At 37.7% G+C, this 22485-nt stretch overlaps 1 protein-coding gene and 1 pseudogene across 1 annotated transcript in view; one reads left to right on the top strand and one right to left on the bottom strand.

The window, feature by feature from the left end:
- The window catches only part of LOC105742462, a 31250-nt pseudogene extending 13278 nt beyond the window's left edge, over positions 1-17972 (bottom strand).
- Spidr (scaffolding protein involved in DNA repair) overlaps positions 1-22485 on the top strand; it is a 380505-nt gene that overhangs the window by 145800 nt on the left and 212220 nt on the right. The window lies entirely within an intron of this gene.

The following is a 22485-nucleotide window of genomic DNA, read 5'->3' as shown; positions in this document are numbered from 1 at the left end:
TCATTTTGTGTAGCACTGTCTTCTGCCCTTTGGTGTAGATGTTTGCCGTAGTTATAACCTTCATATGTACTGAGGTTCAGGTGGAGCTCTACAGAGTTTGGACTTATTCAACTGCGTCTGGCTCAGGTCTGGCTGCTGTGCTCAGGTCCTTCCCGCTGTGGACCTGGGCTAGGACTGGGTCTGGGGGTTCCCGGAAGTCGGCAGAAATTCCTACTGGGCGGGAGGGGTGGCGAAGTATGGCGGAGTGGTAGGGGGTGGCCCGAGTGGGTGGGAGAGGGTCCAGCCCATGCTGCGCCTCGGCTGGGACTGTTCCCGCTGGCACAGGGTAGCAGTAAGCTCTCCACACACTCACTGGATCTGGGCTAGGACTGGGTCTGGGGGTTCCCAGAAGTCGGCGTTCCCTTTCCTTTTGTTCCCTCCTGGAGAGAGAATCTCACTGACTTGCTCAAGATGTGCTCAAACCTGCAATCCTCCTGCCTCAGTTTCTTGAGTGGTGGGATTACATGTGTGTGCCATCATTATGTAATGACTGATGATTTCCAAGTGTTTTTTGCCTATTTGAATCTCTCTCTCTGTCTTTCTCTGTCTTTGTCCCTGTGTTTGTGTGTGTGTGTGTGTATGTGTGTGTGTGTGCGCGCGTATCTGTGTCTGTCTGTGTCTGTCTGTCTGTCTGTCTGTCTGTCTGTCTGTCTGTCTTATTTGGTCCAGGGTCTCACTGAGCAGCTCGGATTCATGGTGATCCTTCTGTTTTCAGCCTCCCCAGCATTGGAATTACAGGCATGTGCCATCACACTCAGACTCAGTGACTGGCTCAGTGCAGGGGTTGGAGGGGGCATAGGATGGGGCATATGGTGCTGGGGATTGAACCCTGGTCCCTGTGCTTGCCTGCTGAGCTATCTCAGCCAGTCCTGTGTGTATGTATATCTTCTTTAGAAAAATATCTACAACTAACTTTTTCCCATTTCTTAGTTTGTTCATTATTTTTTAAATTGAATTATAAGCATTGTCTGTCTATTCTGGGCACAGTTCCTTACCAGTTATATGACCTAAAAGATTTTCTCCCATTCTGTGTGTTATCTTTTCACTTTACTGGTAGTGTCCTTTGAAATGCAAGTGTTTTCATTTTATCAGTCTTTTTTCTTTATTTTGCATATATTTTTGGTATATCTAAGAAACCATTGTCTAATTGGTGTCACAGAAATTTTCTGCATTGATTTCTTCTAAATGTTGTATAGGTAAGTTTTTTGTAGCTCTTGCCTTTAAGTTTGTGAATTTTTGTATATGTGCTCAAAAAAGGGTATAAGTGCATCATTTTTGCCTGTGGATATTCAGTTGGCATACCACCATTTTTTAAAATATTCTTTTCTTTGTGTGTGTGTGTGTGTGTGTGTGTGTGTGTCTATGTGTGTGTATTTTAGGGAAGTGTCTACAGGATGTTCAGGGTCTCACTACTAGGTCGGACTCGTAGTGATTCTTCTGCTTACAGTCTCCCAAGAGCTGGCATTACAGGCTCGCACCACCATGCTCAGTCTCAATTTTCATCTCAGTGTTCCCCAGGGGTGGAGCTGAGACAGCAGACCTGGGGATCGAATCCTGGCCCCTGCACGTGCTTGCAGGCACTTTAATCTGCTGAGCTATTTGGCTGGCCCTGTTCTTTCAATATTGAATTTTCTTGGTCCTTCTTTTGAAAATCAGTTGACTATAAATACAAATTATCAGTTCTTTTCCATTGACTTACAGTATGTATTGGTCACAGTGCTGCTATTGATCTAGGTCAGTACACTCTGTCTTGATTATTATTTTTGTAGGAAGTTTTGAAATCAGAAATTGTGAGTATTCCAACCTGTTCTTTTATTGATATTAGCTTTGAATATTGTAAGTCTCTTATTTCTATATAAATTTTAGGATAAGCTTGTATTAGGTGCAAAAAGGCCAGGTGGATTTTTGGTAAAGATTGGGTTTTTAGATTGTTGTACAGAACACTATAATCTTAAGAATATTATATTCTAATGTATGAACATGGATTATCTACTTATTTATCAATATTCTTTAACTTTTCTCAATAGTGTTTTATACTTTTCAGGCTATAAGTTAATGCTCTTTATTAAATTTACTCCTATTTTATTTTTTGATATAATAGATAGGAAATTGCATTTAATTTTATTTTCACATTGTCCATTGGACAATATAATATATATACTATTAATTTTTCTTCATTGATTGTGCTAAACTCACTTATTGCTTCTATCAGATTTTTAGGCTATTCTTAGGATGTACAAGATTGTGTCATCTGCTAATTGAGTTTTAATTTCTTTCTTTTTTTCTGTATGCCCTTTTCCCCTATGCCTATTTTCTCTGACTTAGAGCCTCCAGGATAATGTTGAATAGGAGTGGCAAGAATTGGCCATCTTTGGCCTTCTTGAATCTTGAAAATAGTTAAGGAAATCATTCACTGTTAAGTATTGTGTTCTTTGTAGGACTTTAATAGTTGTTATTAGACTCAGAAAAATTTTTTTGTATTATTGATTTTTACTGTTTATTATGAAATCATGTTAGATTTTAATTAGATGATTATGTTATTTTGATCCTTTGTTCTAATAGATTAGGTTAACTGATTTTCAGATGGTGAACCAACCTAGCATCCCTGGGATACATCCCATTTAGTCATGGTATTTGGTCCTTTCTATATATAGTAGTATTTGCTTTACTCACGTTTTACTTACGTTTTTTAAAAATCTCTATCCATAAGAGATATTAGTCAATAATTTTCTAGTGATCCCTTTGGTTTTGATATGAAAGTAATACTGACCACAGAATAAGTTGGTTGGAATTGTATTTCCTCCTCTTATTTTTTGGGAAGAGTTTATAAAGTAGTATTATAAATGTATCTTTAAACATTGGGAGAATTCATTAGTGAAGGAAGTTGGTTCTGGGCTTTTGTTTGTGGGGTGGGTTTTTTTCTTTTTTTTTTTTTAGGGAAGGGTATATAGGGTATTCAGGGTCTCACTATTAGATTGGACTCACAGTGATCCACCTGTTTACAGTCTCCCAAGAACTGAGATTACAGGTACACACCACCACGCCCAGTCTCAATCACCTTCTCAGCGTGCCCCGGGGGCAGGGCCAGCACAAGGTGCAGGCTTGAACCCGGCTCCTGTGCCTGCTTATTTGGCTGGCCCTGCAAAGTTCTTAAATTACTGAGTGTTACAATTTGGATCTGAAATGTCCTCTCAAAACTCATATGTTGAAGGCTTGGTTTCCAGTGCAGTTTTGCTCAGATGTAGGACCTTGGACAGTGACTGAATCAAGAGGGGTGTAACCTCATCAATGGGTTAATCAGTTCATAATTTAATGGATTATTTGGATTGATGGAAACAGAGGTTGGTCCTAGTTAGAAGGTGTGTGTCTTTTGGATGATCACCTTGAAGACAGTATCTTGTCTCTGTTCCCACAATCCACTTCCTTCTGAGCCACCATGAGAGCAGCAGCTTTGCGCTGTCACACACTCCTCATGATGACATTCAGCCTTACTATGGGCCCAGAAACAGTAGAATCAAGTGACAATGGATTGAAGCATTAGAACCCAAAGCCAAAATAAACCTTTTCTCCAATGAGAGGCTTTCTCAGGTATTTTGTCACAGGGATACTAAAAGGATTAACTTACCCAATTGCTTTATTTTTTATAGGTTTAGATTTTTTTCTTCAGTTTGGTTTCTTGTAACCTTAGGAACTTTGTATCTTTCAGAAATTTGTCCTTTATGTTTCAGTTTTCTAAATTTTTGACCTACAGGTGTTGACATTATTTTATTTATTTATTTTATGTATTTATCACAGGCTCTACAGGGGTCTCACTACACAGATTGGACCCGTAGTGATACTCTGTTTTCAGCCTCCCAAGTCCTAGGATTACAGGTGTGCACCACCACTCCTGACCAGTCTCATTCATGGTCTCAGTGAGCCCAGGGGCGGGTCCATGTGCTGGGAATCGAACCTCAGTCCCTGGGTGACATTTATTTTAAAAATGTGTCATATAATTCTATTCATTTGTATGGTAGTGCTCCCCTTTTTTATTCATGATTTTTATGATTTGAGTCTTCAGTTTTTATTCACCTAGTGATTTGTCAATTGTGTTAATTTGGTTTGGTTGATTTTTTTTTTCTGTATGACTTCCTACATTAAAAAAGAAAAACAAAAAACAGTTTACATGTTTCCTGAGATTTAAAATTTTTTTCCACATTATGCAGATTTAAACTAACATGCTAAAGATAGTACAGTAAACAAAGTTTGACTTAAATTCATTATTATCTAGCTGGATGTGGTGGCAAATGCGCATAATCCCAGTACTCAGGGGGCTGAGACAGGATTGCTGAGAGTTCCAAGCCATACAAATGGTTGCTACTCATTTCTTGATCCATTGGCCCTAAGGTAATGAAACTCTACTTACCTTGTTGCTGGCAGAAACAGGCAGAGAAGGCAAAGCTAAACCTGAGTAAGTGTCTTAGGATAAATTCTAATACTATCCTAATAAAAGAAGTTAAATGTAATTAAGAGATTAATTAACAGTAGCAGGCTGGTGCCTTGTGATTGATTGTTGCATGTGGCAGTGAATATTTTTTAGTATTAATAAACAGGTTAATCATGGTGATCAGCTGTCAGTGTTATTGCCTATGTGGTTGTTTTATGAGCATGAATCATTAAACAAACTACACTAATGTTGAAAGTGCTAGACAAATATTTCTTTTGCATTTTTTTTTGTTTTAAAGAGAATAAAAATAAATAAAAAGTATACAGAATTTCAAAACAAGAAGATAGAAAATTAACAATGGTTGATATGTTGCATATAGTTATCGTCAAAGTAGTTATTTACATTACCAGATACAGGCATGCAAAATTGATTAAACAATTAGGCATTAACTGTTCCTTTCAATAGACCAATAGAAATCTGTAGTAAAATTATATTCACTATCTTGTGTGTATATATATTCACCTCCCTCCTTATTTCTTTTCTCCTTTTTCCCATCCCAGTTGTTCTTTCCTTTTGAGCAATTTCTTTCCCTTTCACAATATCTATTGTACCTTTTGGATATTTTTTCCTCTTTCATTTTCTTACTTTAGGGAGACAGTACAATGTTTACATGGGCAAGTCTGGTTTATTTCCTTTAGATATCATCTCTAGTTGCATGCAATTACCAAAAAAGCCTTGGGTTTTTCTTTCTTTATAGCTGAGTAATAGTCCATTGTATAAAAATACCACATCTTTTTAATCTGTTCTTCAATTGATGGGCATTTGGATTGTTTCCAAGACTTAGCTATATATATTTAGCTGCTTCTAAACATCAGTACACATATTTCTCTCTGATATGTTTTTAATTTTTCTGGAAAAATATCCAGAAGGGGAATAGCTGGATCCTAAGGGACCTCTGATCTTAGATTTCTGATGAATCTCCACACTGACTTCCACAGTAGTTGTACCAGTCTACACTCCCACCAACTAATACTAAAAGGATTAACTTACTCAAGTGGAGAAGGTTTCCTTTTTCTCCACAGTCTTACCAGCATTTGTTATTGGTTGAATTCATGATGAAAGCCATTCTTTCTGGGGTCAGATAGAATCTCATTGTTGTTTTAATTTGCATTTCTCCAGTGACCAATGATGTTGAACATTTTTTTCATATATGTATTTGCCATTTGTATTTCTTCCTCTGAGAAGTATATATTTATCTCAGATGCTGATTTTTGGGTTGGATCTTTGAATTTGGGGGACCTGATTTTTTTTTAAATTATTTATTTGTTCTAGATAGAATTCTTTTGTCTGAGAGACAGGTGGTTAAATTGTTTTCCCAATTCATGGGCTTTCTTTTACACTGTTGGTGATTTTCTTTTATGTGTAAAAACTATTTAGTAATATAAGATCCCAGTTGTTGATTCTTTGAAGTATTTCTTTTTTTTTTTTTAAATTTTATTTATTTATTTATTAGAGAGAGAGAGAGAGAGAGTGAGTGAGAGAGAGTGGTGTGTGTGTGTGTGTGGCCAGCTCAGTCCACCAGGGGGCGGGGCTGGCTGGCATGTGGTGCTGGGGGATTGACCGCGGTCCCTGATGCTTTGCCAAGCTTGTTCTAAGTAGGTGCTTTAGACCACTGAGCCATCTCTCCAGCCCCTGAAGTATTTCCTATACAGTTTGGTTTTTATGCATAAACTCTCTGCCTACCCTGTGTCTTCAAGATGTCTACCTACTTTCTCTTCCAGGAGATTTAGTGTTTCTGTTTTAATATTTAGCTCTTTGATCCATTTTGACTTTAGTGCATATTGATAGAGATGGGTCTAGTTTGAGTCTTTGGCAGGGAGATAGCCAGTGTTTATAGCACCATTTATTAAAGAGGCTATCTTTCTTCCAGTGAACATGTTTGGCCCCTTTGTCAAGGATAAAATGGCTGAGTGTATTTGCAGTTGTGTCTACATCTTCTAATCTGTTCTATTGATCTTCAGGTTTGGTTTTTGCCAATACTATGCTGATCTTATCACAGTAGCTTTGTAGTGTAATTTCAAATCAGTGATTGTGATACCTCTTGCCTACTCTTAGTTACCCAGGATTGCCTTTGCTATGCTAGGTCTTTTCTGTTTCCAGATGAATTTTAGGAATGTTTTTGCATTTCTGTGAATATACTAATGATATCTTGATTGGGATTGCATTGAATCTGTATCACAGTTTTGGGAGTAAATCCATTTTCACAATGTTGGTTCTTGTTATCCTTGAATAGGGAATATCTTTCCATTTTCTATAATCCTCTTTGATCTTTTTTTTTAAGAGTACTGTAATTTTCATTGTATATATCTTTTACTTCATTTGTTGATTACTATTTTGTTTTTTGGATGCTATTGTGAAAAGTGTGGTTTCCTTAATTTCTCTTTATTAAAGAGAAATTTATTATTTGTGTACAGGAATGTTATGGATTTTTTAAGTATTGACTTTGTACCAAGCTGTGCTGCTAAATTTGCTTGTTAAATCTAAAAGTCTTTTGATGTAATTTTTGAGGTCTTCTACATAAAGTATCATGCCATCTGCGAATAATGATAATTTTACTTCTTCCTTTCTAGCTTTATTCCTTTTATTTCTCTTTCTTTTTTACTTCCTCAGGCTGTGTTTCAAGAACTATACTGAATAGGAGTGGTAGTAGTGGACATCCTTGTCTTGTTCCTAATTTTAAAATGAAAGCATTCAGTTATTCTCCATTTAGTAGGATGTTGGCTGTTGGTTTGTCATACAGGCTTTTATCAGATTGAGATAAAAAGCATCTATTTCAATGTTCTGTATTTTTTTTTATCATGAATGAGTGTTGGACTTTATTAAAATATTTTTCTACATCTATTGAGATGATCATGTAATTTATTCCTTTGGTTCTGTTAATGAGGTATATTATATTTATTGATTTGCATATATTCAACATCCCTGCATTCCTGAGACGAATCCTACTTGGTCATGATGTATAATCTTCATGATTTGCTGCATTTTGTTTGCTAGTATTTTATTGAGGATTTTTACATATGCATTCATTAGGAAGATGAATATGTATGTCTCTTTTCTGGTTTGGTGCTTGTCTGGTTTTAGTAACAGGGTGATACTTGCCTTCAGGAATGAGTTTGGGAGAATTCCCTTTCAATTTCATTGAAGAGTTGGAGAAGAGTTGACATTAAATCTTCTCTGAATTTCTTGGAGAATTCAGCTATGAATCGATCAGGACCTGTGCTTTTCTTTGTTGGTAGGTTTTTAAATTACATTTTCAATTTCATTCACTTATATTGGGTTACTCAGAATTTTTATATTTTCTGGATTTACCTTTGGTAATTCATATGTATCTAGAACTTTGTCCATTTCTTCTGTGTTTTCCTGTAAGAGCAAAGATTTTGCAGTTAAATATTGATGAGCTTCTGAATTTCTATAGGGTTTGTAATATTTTGTGCTTTTCATTCCTTATTGCATGAATTTGAATTTTTGCTTCCTTCCTTGATGAAGTTGGCTAGGAGTTTATCAGTTTTATTTATTCTTTCAAAGAATCAACTCTGTGATTCATTATTTCTTTGTATTGTTTTCCTTGTCTGTTAAATGTCCTCTAAATTTCTTGTAGAATTCAGCAATGAATTCTTCAGGACTTGGGCTCTTCTTTGTTGGTAGATTTGTAATTACATTTTCAATTTCATTGACTTATATTGGATTATTTAGGATTTTATATCCTTTTGATTCAGCTTTGGTAATTCATGTGTATCTAGCAGTCTGTCAGTTTCTTCTGTATTTTTCCATTCTATGAGAGTAAAGGGGTTTCTTTTGGTTTTGTTTGTTTGTTTATTGTACCAGGGATTGAACACAAGACCTTGTATTTGCCAGGTAGGCACTTATGCCACTGAGCCATATCCTCTCCCCAGTTGTAAAGGTTTTCTAAGTAGGTATTGATGATCTTCTAAATTTTATAAGATCAGCAGTGACTTCACCCTTTTCGTTTTTTATTGCATAAATTTGAGTCTTTGTTTCCTTATTTTGGGATAAGGTTCTTTAGAGGGTTACCAATTATATTTATTCTTTCAAAAAACCAACTCTCATTAAGTTTTTGTATTTTTTGTCATCTCTATTGTGTTAATTTCTGCTCTGATCTTTATAATTTCTTGCATTCTTTGGTCTTTATGCTTCACTTGCTTTTTTTTCCCCTAGAAGCTTAAGATGAAGCATTAGGTTATTTGTGCTCGTTCTGTTTTTCTGACGTGAGAATTCACCACTATAAATTTCCCTCTGAGGATTGCTTCCATTGTGTTCGACAGGTTGCGGTAAGTTGCACCGACATTTTCATTTGACTGTAAGTATTGTTTAATTTCTCTAATTGCATCAGTGACCCATTATTTGTTCAGGAGTATGCTATTTAATTTCCATGGATTTATAAGTTTTGTGATTTCTTTGTCAATAATTTCCAATTTCATTGCACTATGAGTCAGAACAATATGCCCTGGATAATTTCAGTTCCTTTGCCTTTACTTAAGTATGTTCTTTGGGCTAGCGTATGGTCTATTTTAGAGAAAGTTCCATGTGTAGCTGATAAGAATGTGTATTCTAATGCTGGGTAGAACACTCTGTAAAAGGTCTACTAAATCCTTTTGTGCACAAGTTTGGTTCAGTTTTGTTACGTCTTTGCTGATTTTTTTGTCCATCTGGTCTGTGACTTGACAATGGGATGTTAAGCTCCCCTGTTACTATTGCATATTTGATTTTTCATTTCTGTTAATTTTTTTTTACAGTTAGGTACTCCTACATTGAGTGTGTACACATATATGAATGTTATTTCTTCCCCTTGCAGTTTTCCCCTAAAAAGTATATAGTGACCTTCTTTATCTCTTTCGATCATTTTACATTTGAAGTTCACATTGTCTACAAACAGGATGGATACCCCTGCTTTTTTCTGAGTACATGGAGTATTGTTTTCCATCGTTTTACTTTCAGTTCTATGAATTTCCTTTTGAGTTAAATGTGTTTCTTTCTATGTCATATTGTTGGATTTTCTTTTTTGATCCACTCTCTCTGCCGGTCTGCTTCTTCTGATTGGTGAGTTGAGGCTATTTTCATTGGTGATTATAGCTGATATGTATTGGTTTATCTTTGTTTAGATATTTTCCTGCTGTTGGTTACCTACTTTTCCTCTCTGTTTAATTGCTTGCCTGGCTTGGTGGTTTCTTTCTATTGTTGTTCCTGGAATTATGGTCATTTTTATGTCTTTCTAGAATGTTTCAATACTTTTTGTAGGGCTGGTTTTGTGGTCATGAATTTCTGCAGTTGTTCTGTGTTGTGGAAGTATCTTATTTCTCCATTAGTTTTGAAAGATAGTTTTGCAGGATACATCAATCAGAATTGTAAGTTGTTTTCTATCAAGACCTGGAATACTTCACTCCAAACTCTTCTTTTTATTACTTTTGTTATTTTTTATGTATTTAGTACAGGATATACAGGATCTCACTATGTAGGTTGGACTCATAGTGATTCTCCTGTTTTCAGCCTCCCAAGTGCTGGGATTACAGGCATGCACCACCACGCCCAGTCTCAGTCACCAGCTCAGTGCACCCCAGGGCCGGGGCCAGCACAGCACATGGGATGGAGCCCTGGCCACTGCGCTCTGCCTAAGTAGGCGCTTTAGTCTACTGAGCTATCTGGCTGGCCTCCAAGTTCTTCTTGCCTTGATGGTTTGTGTTGAGAAATGTGCTGTAAGTCTGATGGATTTTCCTTTATAGGTAACCTGTTTCTTTTCTCTAACAGCTTTTAATACTCTGTTCTTGTGCTGAATTTCTGGGATTTTGGTTGTTACATATCTGGGTATGCATTTGATTTATGGCTAATTAGAGTTTTATATACAGCATTTATCTTTATGTCAGATTGTTTTCTCATGGCTGGGAAGTTTTGTGTTATTACTTCTGCACATAGTTTTTAATGTCATTTGTGTTGACTCCTGCTTTTTTGCTGACACGTATCAGTCCTTTTTTCTTTTTTTAAATGTATTTAGTACAAGGTCTACAAGTCTCACTACACAGATCTGACTCGTAGTGATCTTCCTGTTTTTAGTCTCCCAAGTACTGGGATTACGGGCACGCACCACCACACTCAGTCTCATTCACCAGCTCAGGGCAACCCAGGGGTGGGGCCAGCATGGCACGCAGGATATTGAATCCCAGTGACTGTGCCTGCCTAAGCAGGTGCTTTAGTCTGCTAAGCTGTCTGGCCAGCCCATCTATCTTATATTGTTTTTCTTTGCATTATCTTGAAGCTGTCGAATTTTTATTTTCAGGTTCCTTTTTATTTTTGTATACAGCATATTGTTGGATTTTGTTTCCTAATCCACTGTGCCAGTCTATTTCTCTTAATTGGTGAATTGAGTCCATTTCCATTGATGGTTAGAATTGAGATGTATTGAATTATGATCGACATGTTATTTACCTGCTGTCGTTTATTCCTTTTTCTCCTGTTTAATTGCTTGCCCTATTTAGTTGTTTGCTTCTGATCTCATGCGTGGAGTTCTGATCATTTTGGTCCCTCTCTAAAACATCATTTAGTAGTCTGTGTAGGCTTGGCTTTGTCATCATGAAATTCTTTAGCTGTTCTTTGTCATAGAAGTATTTCACTTCTCCATCAGACTTAAGAGTGTTTTGCAGGGTATAGCAGTCTTGGCTGGAATTTGTTTTCGTAGAGGAATTGAAGTACTCTGCTCCATGCTCTTCTTCTTGCCTTCGTGGTTTGTGAAGAGAAGTCGGCTGTAATTCTCATGGGTTTTCCTTTGAATGTGATCTGCTTCTTTTCTCTAGTGGCTTTCAGTAGATTGTTCTTGTGCTGAATTTCTGGGATCTTGACTATTATATGTCTCGGTGTGTTTTTCATTGGGTTGTGGTTCCTTGGCGTTCTGTATGCTTCGGTTACCTGAATGTCAGATTGTTTCCTCATATTTGGGAAGTTTTCTGCTATTACTTCTGCCCATAGTTTTTTAGTGTCCTTAGTATTGATTCCTTCTTTCTCACTGATAGCTATTAGTCTCACATTGTTCATCTTTGCATCATCTTGCAAGTGATGCATTATTTTTTCCTGCATCCTAGTTGTTTTTAAGAGATCTTTTCTTACCTTTTCACTAGCTGCACCAGCGTCTTCAAGATCTGAAACTCTGTCTTCACTTTCACTCAAACAGTTTTGTAAGCTTGTGATTGAGATTTTAAATTCCTCTATATCTCTTTAACTCTGCTTCATGCGATCTATTTCTTTCCTGTATTGCTCGTTCAAGGAATCTGTCATTTTTCTAATATCCTCTATTTTTTTTTATCAATGTCTTCTTTAGAAGCAGTTATAAATTATTTTACTGCAGTGTTTTTTTTTCAGATTGGGTTTCCTCCCTATGTTTCTGTATTTGATTCTTTACTTCAGATGCTATGAGTTCTGAGAATTCTTTTTTATTTCAGAAAAGAATTCCGCTCTGAGTTTCTCTATAACTTTCTGCTGTTGCTTATTTACTATTGATACTATTAATTCATACTATTGACACTATTAATTCATACATTTGAGCTGACCTAGTAGAAAAGAATTCCGCTCTGAGTTCCTCTATGACTTTCTGCTGTTGCTTATTTACTATCGACACTTAATTCATACATTTGAGCTGAGCTGGTTTCCTTTGCACTTGTTCTGGGTTGGCATTGGGTTTCCTCCATGTTTCTGCATTGGATTCTTTACTGCAGATGCTATTAATTCAAGGATTTCTTTCTTTTTTCATTTCCAATCTGAGTTCCTCTATACCTTTCTGCAGTTGTTTCTTTGTTTCAGAAGCTCTTGATTCATTGATTTCAGCTGTGTGGTTCCAAATTTGTTCTGTTAATGTCCTCTGCACTTGTTATGGGTGGGCTTGGGGTCTGAGATTGCATTTTGCTCCTTCTCATTGTCATTTTGTGTTGTACTGTCTTCTGACCTTTGTTGTAGAGCTTTGGTGCAGTTATAACCTTAGCACCTACTGAAATTCAGGTGCAGATCTATAAAGTTTGGATTTATCCAGTTGTGCCTGGCTTTGGTCTGGCTGCTGTGCTCAGCTTCTTTCTGCTGCCACCTTTGGGAGTGAACCTGTTGTGCACCTCTGGCAAGATGTTCTGCTCCCGGACTAGCTGGGTTCTGTCCCCTACTCTCTCTGCAGGGATTGCAGCTGCAGAGTTTCACCTCAGGCCTGTATGCCTGGCCTGAGCTGAGTCTGGAGGGGACAAGGTGGAGTAGGGGGAAGAGAAAGGTCTCCCACACACTCATTGGACCTGTGCTAGGACTGGATCTGGGGATCCCCAGAACGTGGCAGAAATTCTCACTGGCGGGATGGGGTGGGGTGCTGTGGAGTGGTGGTGGTGGGGTCCCAAGGGGGTGGTAGAGGGTCTCACCCACACTGTGCCTGGGCTTGGACTAGCTGGTCCCACTGGTGTAGGGTTGTCGGAAGCTCTCCCACACACTCCCCGGGCCTGGGCTAGGACTGGATCTCTGGATCTCTCCTTTTTATTTTTAATATTTCCTTTCATGATCACTAGATGTAGTGGTGTCTTCAAGATCTGACAATCTGTTTTCAGTTTCTCTCAAGTGATTTTTCAGCTTTCCATGCAGTTTTTAATTTCATGGATATCTCTTTCAATATATTTCATGCATTCTAATTTTTTACTATATTGTTCTTTCAAGACTTCCATCATTTTCCTATGTTCCTCTATTTTTTAATCTATGTCTTTAGATATATTGAATAATTCTTTCATTATGGCTATCATTTCTTTTTTTACATGTGAGATTATTTCTGATCTGATTTCTTCTATAGCCTCATGAATTTGATTCTTTGCTTCAGTTGCTGTCATTTCAGAAATCTGAGATGTGTGACTTCCAATTTCTTATATGCTGATGCCTTCTGAACTTGTTCTAGGTGTACTGGTGTTTTGAGGTTGCATTTTACTTCTTTGACATTTTTTATTTCAAAAAGGTTTTCTTGTTGTTTTCTGTTGTGATCCTTGTGAGTTTTGATAGTAGATAGCTATATCACTAGTATCAAGTCCTCTCCAGAAATAGTCTGTACTTCATGGATTTCTTCTGTGTATTGGAGATTCTTGGTTTGTATCTGTCACAAAATCCTACCTTTCCAATTAATTGAAAGTGAGATGTTTGTTTACGTTTGGCTCCATCCCCAATCTTTTTTATGTACAGCTATGGTGAGATTATTACCCCAGTGCTTCTCAATATTGTTACATAAGGCAGAAACTTGATTTCAACAAGATATGACAACCTAGCTACAGTACAATTAGCAATAAGTATATTTTAGAAACTGACCAACTTTCATAACTATTGATTTTGTCCTTTAGACTATAGGAGCAAAGTCTATAGTTCTAAAACAGAACCTATTATAAATTAGGAGTTTGCATGGAAGGTGTTTCTCCTTGTTTGGATAGATTTGCCCTGGGTTCCTCCCCTGCTGGCTGACTGACCCATAGTGTAGAAAGAATCCTGGAGACGGGCACCAAGGTTCCTCCAGACTGAGACTCCCTGTGTGGTGGTGGTGGTGGTGTGTGTGTATGTGTGGGGGTTCTTCCTTCTCCAGCAGCTCACCAGTAAAAACTGAAAACTTTAGCAAAAATTACTTGTTGGCTGTGATGAAGTTTGCATGGTCAGCCTTTTGCTGTCTGGGAATCAGGCAAACACCTTTCCTCTGTGTAGAGGTTCAGAGCCATACAAATATTTATAGATTGATTCATCATGTCTGACTGATTTTGAGTCTTTCTCCAGTAGAAAATCAGTTGGGATATATATATTCTTCTTTGTTATTTCAAGATAGGTATCCACATATCTTCCCAACCGTTTTGTTGACAGTTCATCAGTCTTTTTTCTACTACATTTGTACTCATCCTTCTGAATTTTGTTTGTGAGTCAATATGGCTTTTACTGTCAACCATCTTTGCTTTTGAGTTCAGATGGACCAGATATATGCCCCCAGTGTTCCCAGTCATGTAGCTAAGAAATTGCAGCTATCCTAGAATTACTGTGTTTTATACCTCATTTCCTCTTGACTGGGCAGACTGGCCCTAAGTTTGGTCCAAGTGTGGTTTGGCTCTTCTGTTTTGATGTTGAGTATCCTGTTCAGCTATACATATTCCCACTGGTCACAAGGGCGAAGAGCCTGAGTTGCTTGCATTGTATATTGGCCTATATGAAGAGCTTTTTCTTTGCCCACTTAATGTTAATAATGATACAGGTTACTTGGTAAATATGGCAGGTTAGTAAATGAAAAGACTTAAGTCTTGCCTCTAAAAACTAGTAGGCATTTTTGCCTTTTTTCTTTTGGTTCTGTATTGTTTTGTTGGTGGTAGTGAAGGAAAGTACGATTCCCCCCCCCCCTTGGAAATGATATCTCAACATGCTGCAATTCATTGTCCAACAGAAATCTTACTTAAGGAGCAGGCTTCTGAATTTTTGCAATGTTTATATTCTACCCTCTGGCATATATTTGTCTTACTCAGATATCTATTACTCCTTGCAAACAAATCTTATTAGCATGATGCCCTCTCATCCTGTAGTATAATAAGATGATTAAGGTTCCCGTGGACCAAGTGATGGCACAAAACTGGAGTTGACATACATATTATTCATGATGAAAGTACCATAGTTTTGCTGGGCATGGTGGCACACACCTGTAATGCCAGCACTTTGGAGACTGAGGCAAGAACGTTATTGCTAGTGCAAGGCCAACCTGGTCTACATAGAGAGTTCAAAGCCAGCTTGAACTACAGAGTAAGACCTGTGTGAAAACAAGAACAAACCCTAAAGGTATCATGTTTTCTCTGCCTGTTGAGGTAGGAAAATATACACATTTACTTACTGTTGAAGCAGTAGCTGCGTAGCAGATGAGGAGTTGGAGTTGCTGGTTGAATAACTTTGTTGTAAACCACTTTTATTCTCAAAAATCATTATATCTTCTGCATAGGCCCAATGCATGCTGAAAGATTTTTATAAATGTCATTATCCCATACCTTTCAAGTTCCTGATGGTGGCATTAATCTTTGTGATTTCTCCTAAGTGAAGCAACAAACTAATTGCTTTCAGTTCATTGTTTTGGCAGAAAACTTTGGAAATTTTTAGTTCTAATCATGATAATCCTTATTACAATAGGTCCTTCTCATTCAAGGTTTAGTCATTCAGTTTTAGATACCTTCAATCAACTGCACTTCAAACATATTAAATGAAATATTCTGGAAATAAATAATGCCTAAGTTTTAAGTGCACACTCTTCTGAAAAGCATGATGATGTGTTGTGCTATCATGCCAGGGATAAGAATTGTCATTTTCTCCAACATATGCACATTGTATACACTTCTTACCTGTTAGTCACTAGCCTTCTTGTTTAATCAGATCAACTGTGGTGATGCAATGCTTGTGTTCAGGTAACCCTTATTTTACCTGATAATAGCCCCAAAGCACCACAGTACTGAGTGGTGATACTGGCAATTCAAAAATCCATGGTGGAAGTTCTCAATAATGATGATGATGATGAAAAAATTAATCTGGTGAGGTTGCCAACACCTATGGTATAAGAAAATTATAGTAAAAGAGGACGTTCACACAACTTAACTACAGTATATTGTTGTCATTATTCTGTTTTTAATTGTTGCTAGTCTCTTACGGTTCCTAGTTTATAAACTTTACACAGGTATGTATTTATAGAAAAAACATAGTATATATAAAATATATATAAGTTACCTATTATATGTGATTTCAACTGTCCAATGAGAGTCTTAGAACATGCCCCTCCCTATGGATTAGAGGGCACTAGTGTCCACAGGTTAGAATACAAATGTGGAAATTTTGCCTGTTTGTGATTCTGTGTAGTATTGACCTGTACCTCAGGTTCTGGGCTGGAAATTGGGAGGCTTGATTTGTGTTTGGCACTTCTGAATCCTTCCACTGACTAACAGGACATATAAGTATGGAGTTCTCAAGGATCAGCATCAGCTCAGGGATGAGATTCAATAAATCTTTATTTTCATTTTTATTTTTTATGTACTTATTACAAGGCCTACAGGGTCTCACAATATAGATCAGACTCATAGTGATCCTCCTGTTTACAGTCTCCCAAGTACTGGGATTATAGGTCCATGCCACCACCCCCAGTCTCAATTGCCATCTCAGTGCACACCAGGGGTGGGGCTAACACTGTAGGCCCAGGGATCAAATTCCCATCCCCTGCATCTGCCTAACCCAGTGCTTTAATCTGCTGAGTTATCTGACTGGCCCAAGATCCAATAAATCTTGAGAGAGCTAATAATTTTCATTTCTCCTCATTTAGCAAAGAGTAGAAGGGCAAGTTATATGATTATGTTACTGAAGGTTTCCTCCTTAAAGGGCCCAGCCTCTCCTTCTTTTAGAGGCTGTAGGCCACCGACTGACTTGGCTGGACCAAGAAAGACTATTGACATTGTCATGCTTGATCACATCAAGCTTCTCTCACTTAACCTACTAGAGTTTCCCAGGCTGCCCAGCTATTCTGGCCTTACAATCCCCTCATTAAATCTATACCACCAAGTACTCCAATAGCTCAAACCATTACTTTAGCCCTCCTGCTTATTATGTGCACTCTTCCCCTCTTGCCTCTGGACACTTAGCTCTTCTGTCTCAGCTGGTGCAGTCAGGAAGCCCTTGAAGAACATCTGTGATTCTGACCTTCCTATACCTGGCCTTCTGGGGCTGTGGGCAAGAGGTAGCTGAGCAGGAGACTAGGTGAGTCTCCCTCTTGGTTTTATCAGCACATTTTTGGCATCTAGATCTGATTTTTAATCTAGAGTCCTGTTATACTATGAAAAAGATAAAAACTTTAAGTTCTTTTGCTTTGGGACCTAGGAGAGGGTCATTTCCAGATGCACATATTGGCAACTTATGAATTCTCAATTTTATACTTCAGATGTTTTTCACTAGTAACATACTACAACACCTGAGAAAGGCAAGTGTATTACAACATTACAGAGTGCTTTCTTTCTTTTTTTTTTTTTTTTAAGTATATTCTACTGTCCGGGCAATGGTTATTTTTAAAACTTTATTCAGTATTGTCTTGACCATGATTAAAAGATGACATCGTCTTGTGACCTCCCAGAGGGTAAATGTGCTGCCGCTCATGTGCAACGCTTTACAGTCCTAGCTTGGTCCTCCTCCAGTGTCTCCTCTTGGAGTTGTACCTGATTTTATTACCTGTCTTCATACGAATCCACTGAGGAATGGGGCGATTCTGCTTTTACTTCTTAGCCAGGAATCGTTTGATTCTGAAAGTCTTGTGAGAAGACATGGTGCGGGTAGGAGGCGAGAGCACGCACTCGATGGCGGACTGAAGCAGAAGAGCACAGAGTGCTTTCTTAACTATCTTCTTATTTTCTGATAACCTTGTGATATAGATAGAATTGGATTTTTGCAGTCTCATTATTAATCAGAAATATAATTATTGGCCAAATGCTATATGCCAACTATATGTAAACTTTTCCATCTCTGCATTATTTCTTACTAGAGGAGATGCATTCACTACTTTTTTTTAGCATTTCTAAAGTGTGCTTGAATGGAATATTTGTCTTTTTCTTGGGGATTTTGAGACTAGGCTTTAGGATGGTTTACTGGTGGAAGGTCTGCTCTTTGAAGCCCAAACTCTTTTGTTGTTCTCACCCTTGCCTACACACCAGTGCCTATGTCTACTGGGTCATTACAAATCACCTTTCTTCCTTCTTCCCCCAAAGAAAACACAAACAAAAAAGTTGTTCTCTTTTGAAGGCTAACAATAAATTCAGCTTAAAAAGCCATCTCTATTTTTTTCCCTCCCCACTCCCTGTTTTTCTAAAGACACTATTCATCTTTAAAGCACAACATGAAGGAGTTCTTAGTGTGATTTAGTGCAGCCCTCCGCTGCTATCTCTTCCTGGGGTTTCGCTGGAGGCTGGAGCTTCCCGACAGCCCAGACTGCGGAGTGATGGAATGCAGTGCTGACGTCACAGCCGCTCCTGGGAATATTTTGAATTCCTCTTCCTGGCAGTGGTCAGGTGGCTTCCAGCAAAAAACGAAGGACAACAGCTTCCAATGAAGAAAAAAAGGAGGAAAAGAACAGTTTATAATCAAAGTATTGTGGGGGAGGCACTTTTATTCTGGGCCAAAATTGAAATTAGAACCAGATGTCTTGCATTCTGATGCTGCACGAATTCTAAATACATTTATTAATGACTATAATAGCTAAGCTGTTTGGCTTTTCACTGAACATAAATCTTTAAAAATTTTAAGGAAAAAATCTTCATACAGATGACACTTTGAAAGCAGCTCTTTGAAAGCAGTGAAAAATGAAGACATTCATTTATTGTCCCTGAAATTAATGTACAGGCTGCTTGAAAGTCTATTCACCTCTTGAAAAGTCACTTCTGACTCTAAAATCACTGTGATCCAGTAATGTATTTTCTTCTGTTCAAATAAATCCAAGCCATTTACTGAGTAAGATAAACACTATTTTAGCATCTGCTGAAGAATGTTTTTTCTCAAAATATTTACATTATAGAATATTTCTGTTCGTTACTGCTCAAGCCAGATATTGAAAACAAAACTTAGCAGATTCTTAATAGAACAAATGTAGGTTTTGCCAAAGTCAAATAACTGTAATAATGTGCACAACAAAAAAAAAGAACAGTAATTAAGTTAAATTTTAAACTTAACTTGTGTTTTTCTTGTCTCCTATCCCCTGCAATACTTTTGTTTGAATTTGTTGTACTGGTTTAGCTCATCACAATTTGTGTGTCTGTATTTTAAAATTAAAATATAATCTTTTTTTAATTTGGGACTTTCAATAGCTTTTTGCTTGTTTTGATAGCAACAGTTACATTAACAAGTTTTCCAATTTAGGTAAATCCATGTGGATACTTCCTGTTATACATTGAATGGAAAGTTGGCTTCCTGTTGTAGATCATGTTGCTAGTAAGGAATTTCCAGAAATGTGAAGAAGTGCTGACTCACAGTATACAGCTGACTGATCCAATGACAGTAGGGCTTGAGGGGTTTTTTTGAGCTCTTGGCTGAATTGAACAAAATATGTGGCTGTAGCGTTCAATTTTATTTTTAGATGTAGGGATAAGGGTGGAGGAAAGACACTTGCTTGGAATGGGATTCTTGCTAATAGCTTTCAAATGGCTAAAAGTTCTTAGGTTAGATGTGTGTGTAAGTTTGTGCTTTTCCAGTCTGTTATTACAATTTGGAAAGCAGGTTGTTTCTGCTCAAGTTACCTCAGTCTTGCCCCTTGCCCACAGGTGAGCCACTTGGCTTCTTAGACCAGGGGGTGACTTCCTGGCAGCAATATATTAAAAGCATTAGTGCTGGCATGTAAGGAGTTGGTCTAGAAAATGATTCAGGTATTGCACCTTTTATGTTTTATGATTAGAAATCTCTGACCCTAATAACAGTTTACTGAAACCTTTAAATATTAGCTGGCTTAAGTTAAGAGGAAAACTAGAATTTGCTGATTTAATGTGCCTGCCTCTGTCCTGTATGTTTTACATATGCTCGATTGTCTCAATCTGAAGTTGCTGATTAAGATTTATCAATTGTTTGGAATAGAAATGAGGCTAGGTTGAAGATGAGGAGCTTTCTATAACAAACACTCACCTTCCATATGTCTGTCTGATGTCATAAAGAATATATCCATCATCTTCACAAACATTTAGTAGTGTTCTTTATCAGTGCTGAAGACTCTTAAGAGCAGAGTTGTGCTTCTTTTCTCTGCTCCATGGGCAGGATATGTACACAAAAAAGGCAGAGCACCATAAGAAGTATAGTGCTAAGGGCAGGGTAAGGCATAGAATCTACACCAAAGTCTAGGCGAGTAGTTTCTTTGGTTGTGATTCTGAGGCTATAAGTGGGTGATTGAAAGTAATTGAAATAGAATTGCTCAGAAAGACAAAAAAAAAATTAATGAAAGATGAGGAAAACAAATATGTGCATATCAGAGACTGGGACTTCTTAAAAGGAAAAAAGCAAATGTAAACAATATACCTCAGGTTATATTTCTATTGTATTTAAGGTTCATCACTCAGTAGCAGCATGCTTGTTTCACTGAAATGTGTGACTGCTTTCAAGGAAGCCATTACACTCTTGTTCTAAAGTCTACCTTTCTCATATACTAATGAAGAATTTGAATGGTTATGTGTTAACCATAAGGAATCAGAATTGTAGAACACTCTTGTAAAGCTATCTCCTGTTTTCTTTAAAGACTGCATTTTTTTAGTGGGGTGGGATGGGTGGGTACTGTGTTGTAGTGACCTCTCCTGCACATTTCACATCATTAGCCATAAACCCTTTCTAGTGTGCTGACAATAAGCTCATCATTTAACTTTCATACCTACCTCTTTCTTCTAAAAGATGAACAGTTAGAAACTAGTGACCTATTTTGGTGTTTATGAGGAATTATTAATAGAATGAAACTCGTGTGCAAATGTAAAACATTATCTCCTGGTTTCTAAAAAATGTGTGTCTCTTTATGGGGCTGGGAAGATAGCTCAGCAGTCTAAGTGCCTGCCTGGCAGGCTCAAGGACCTAGGTTTGATCCCTGGCACTGCATGCCACGCAGCCACCGAAACCAGTCATGGTGGTGGTGCATGTAATTCCAGAGCTGGGGAAACTGAGACAGGATCACTACTAGTCCAAGCCAAGTAGTGAGATGCAGTACCAAATAAATAAATACACGAATGAATGTTTTTAAAAAATGTGTCTCTGAGCACTTAGCAAAAGAGAATCCTGTCAATATGTACCAGTTTTTCTGCATAAGAATCGAGTGCTAATGTGGGGGTTACCTTTATCTTTTATGTCTACTTGTATAGAAGAGCCTAAAAGTGTTGACAGGGCCCTTATAGCTTGTCCCACTATTATGAGGCACACTTTGGAAGGATACAGTCCCTGTGGTAGGCAGTCTACAAGACTCAGAGCCAGAATAATTATGTAGGTATTTCTATCATAGCAATTACAGGGCTTTCTAGTGTTTTTTGCTTTGTGCTTCCTGACTGTTGTTCTTAATTATTCTATGAAATTCAGGTACTAAATTTCTGAACTGTGTAGCTAATAAGTATCTATACACTAAATGAATACATCTGTTATTTGTTGATAGTGAATAAGGTTGCTCTCCTTTGAAACAAATACACTTTTTAAAAAATCTTATTTATTTACTTGGTACAGGATCTCGCTACTCAGCTGGGACTTGTAATGATCCTCCTGTCTGAGCCTCCCCAGCACTGGAATTATAGGCATGAGCCACCATGCCCAGTTTCAGTGCCTAGCTTGGCACATCCTGTTTCAAGGGCTGGCATAGCATGTGGTACTGGAGATTGAACCCCAGTCCTTGCACTTGCCAGGCAGGTGCTTAAGCCGGTGAGCTATCTCCCCAGCCAGAAATACACTCTTGTCTATAAGATTTTATATATTTTTTCCACAAAGTGCTTTTTTATACACTGTGGTAATATATATAATGAAAAATTTAAACTATAATTTTAACACTGTAACTGTTATAGATAATTCTATAATATTAGCTACATTCAAAATGTGGAACAACATGGGGCTGGTGAGATGGCTCAGTGGTCTAAAGCACCTACTTAGAACAAGCTTCGCAAAGCACAGGGACCGCGGTTCAATCCCCCAGCACCACATGCCAGCCAGCCCCGCCCCCTGGTGGGCTGAGCTGGCCACACACACACACACACACAAATAACATTTTAAAAAAATAATGTGGAACAACATCACCACTGTTTTCAGAACTTTTTTATTAATCCCAAGCATAAACTACCCTTAAACACTAACTGTTTGCTTATTCATTCATCTGTGGATGGATAATTTGTTTCCACTATTTAGCTACTGTGCATAATGTTGCTATGAATATGGGTGTACCATTATTGGTTTAGTTCCAGATTTCAGTTGTTTTGGCT

This window comes from Octodon degus, unplaced genomic scaffold, assembly GCF_000260255.1.
Source record: "Octodon degus isolate 3935 unplaced genomic scaffold, OctDeg1.0 scaffold00054, whole genome shotgun sequence".
Classification (NCBI taxonomy): domain Eukaryota; kingdom Metazoa; phylum Chordata; class Mammalia; order Rodentia; family Octodontidae; genus Octodon; species Octodon degus.
This window is presented reverse-complemented; position numbering and strand designations above follow the sequence as displayed.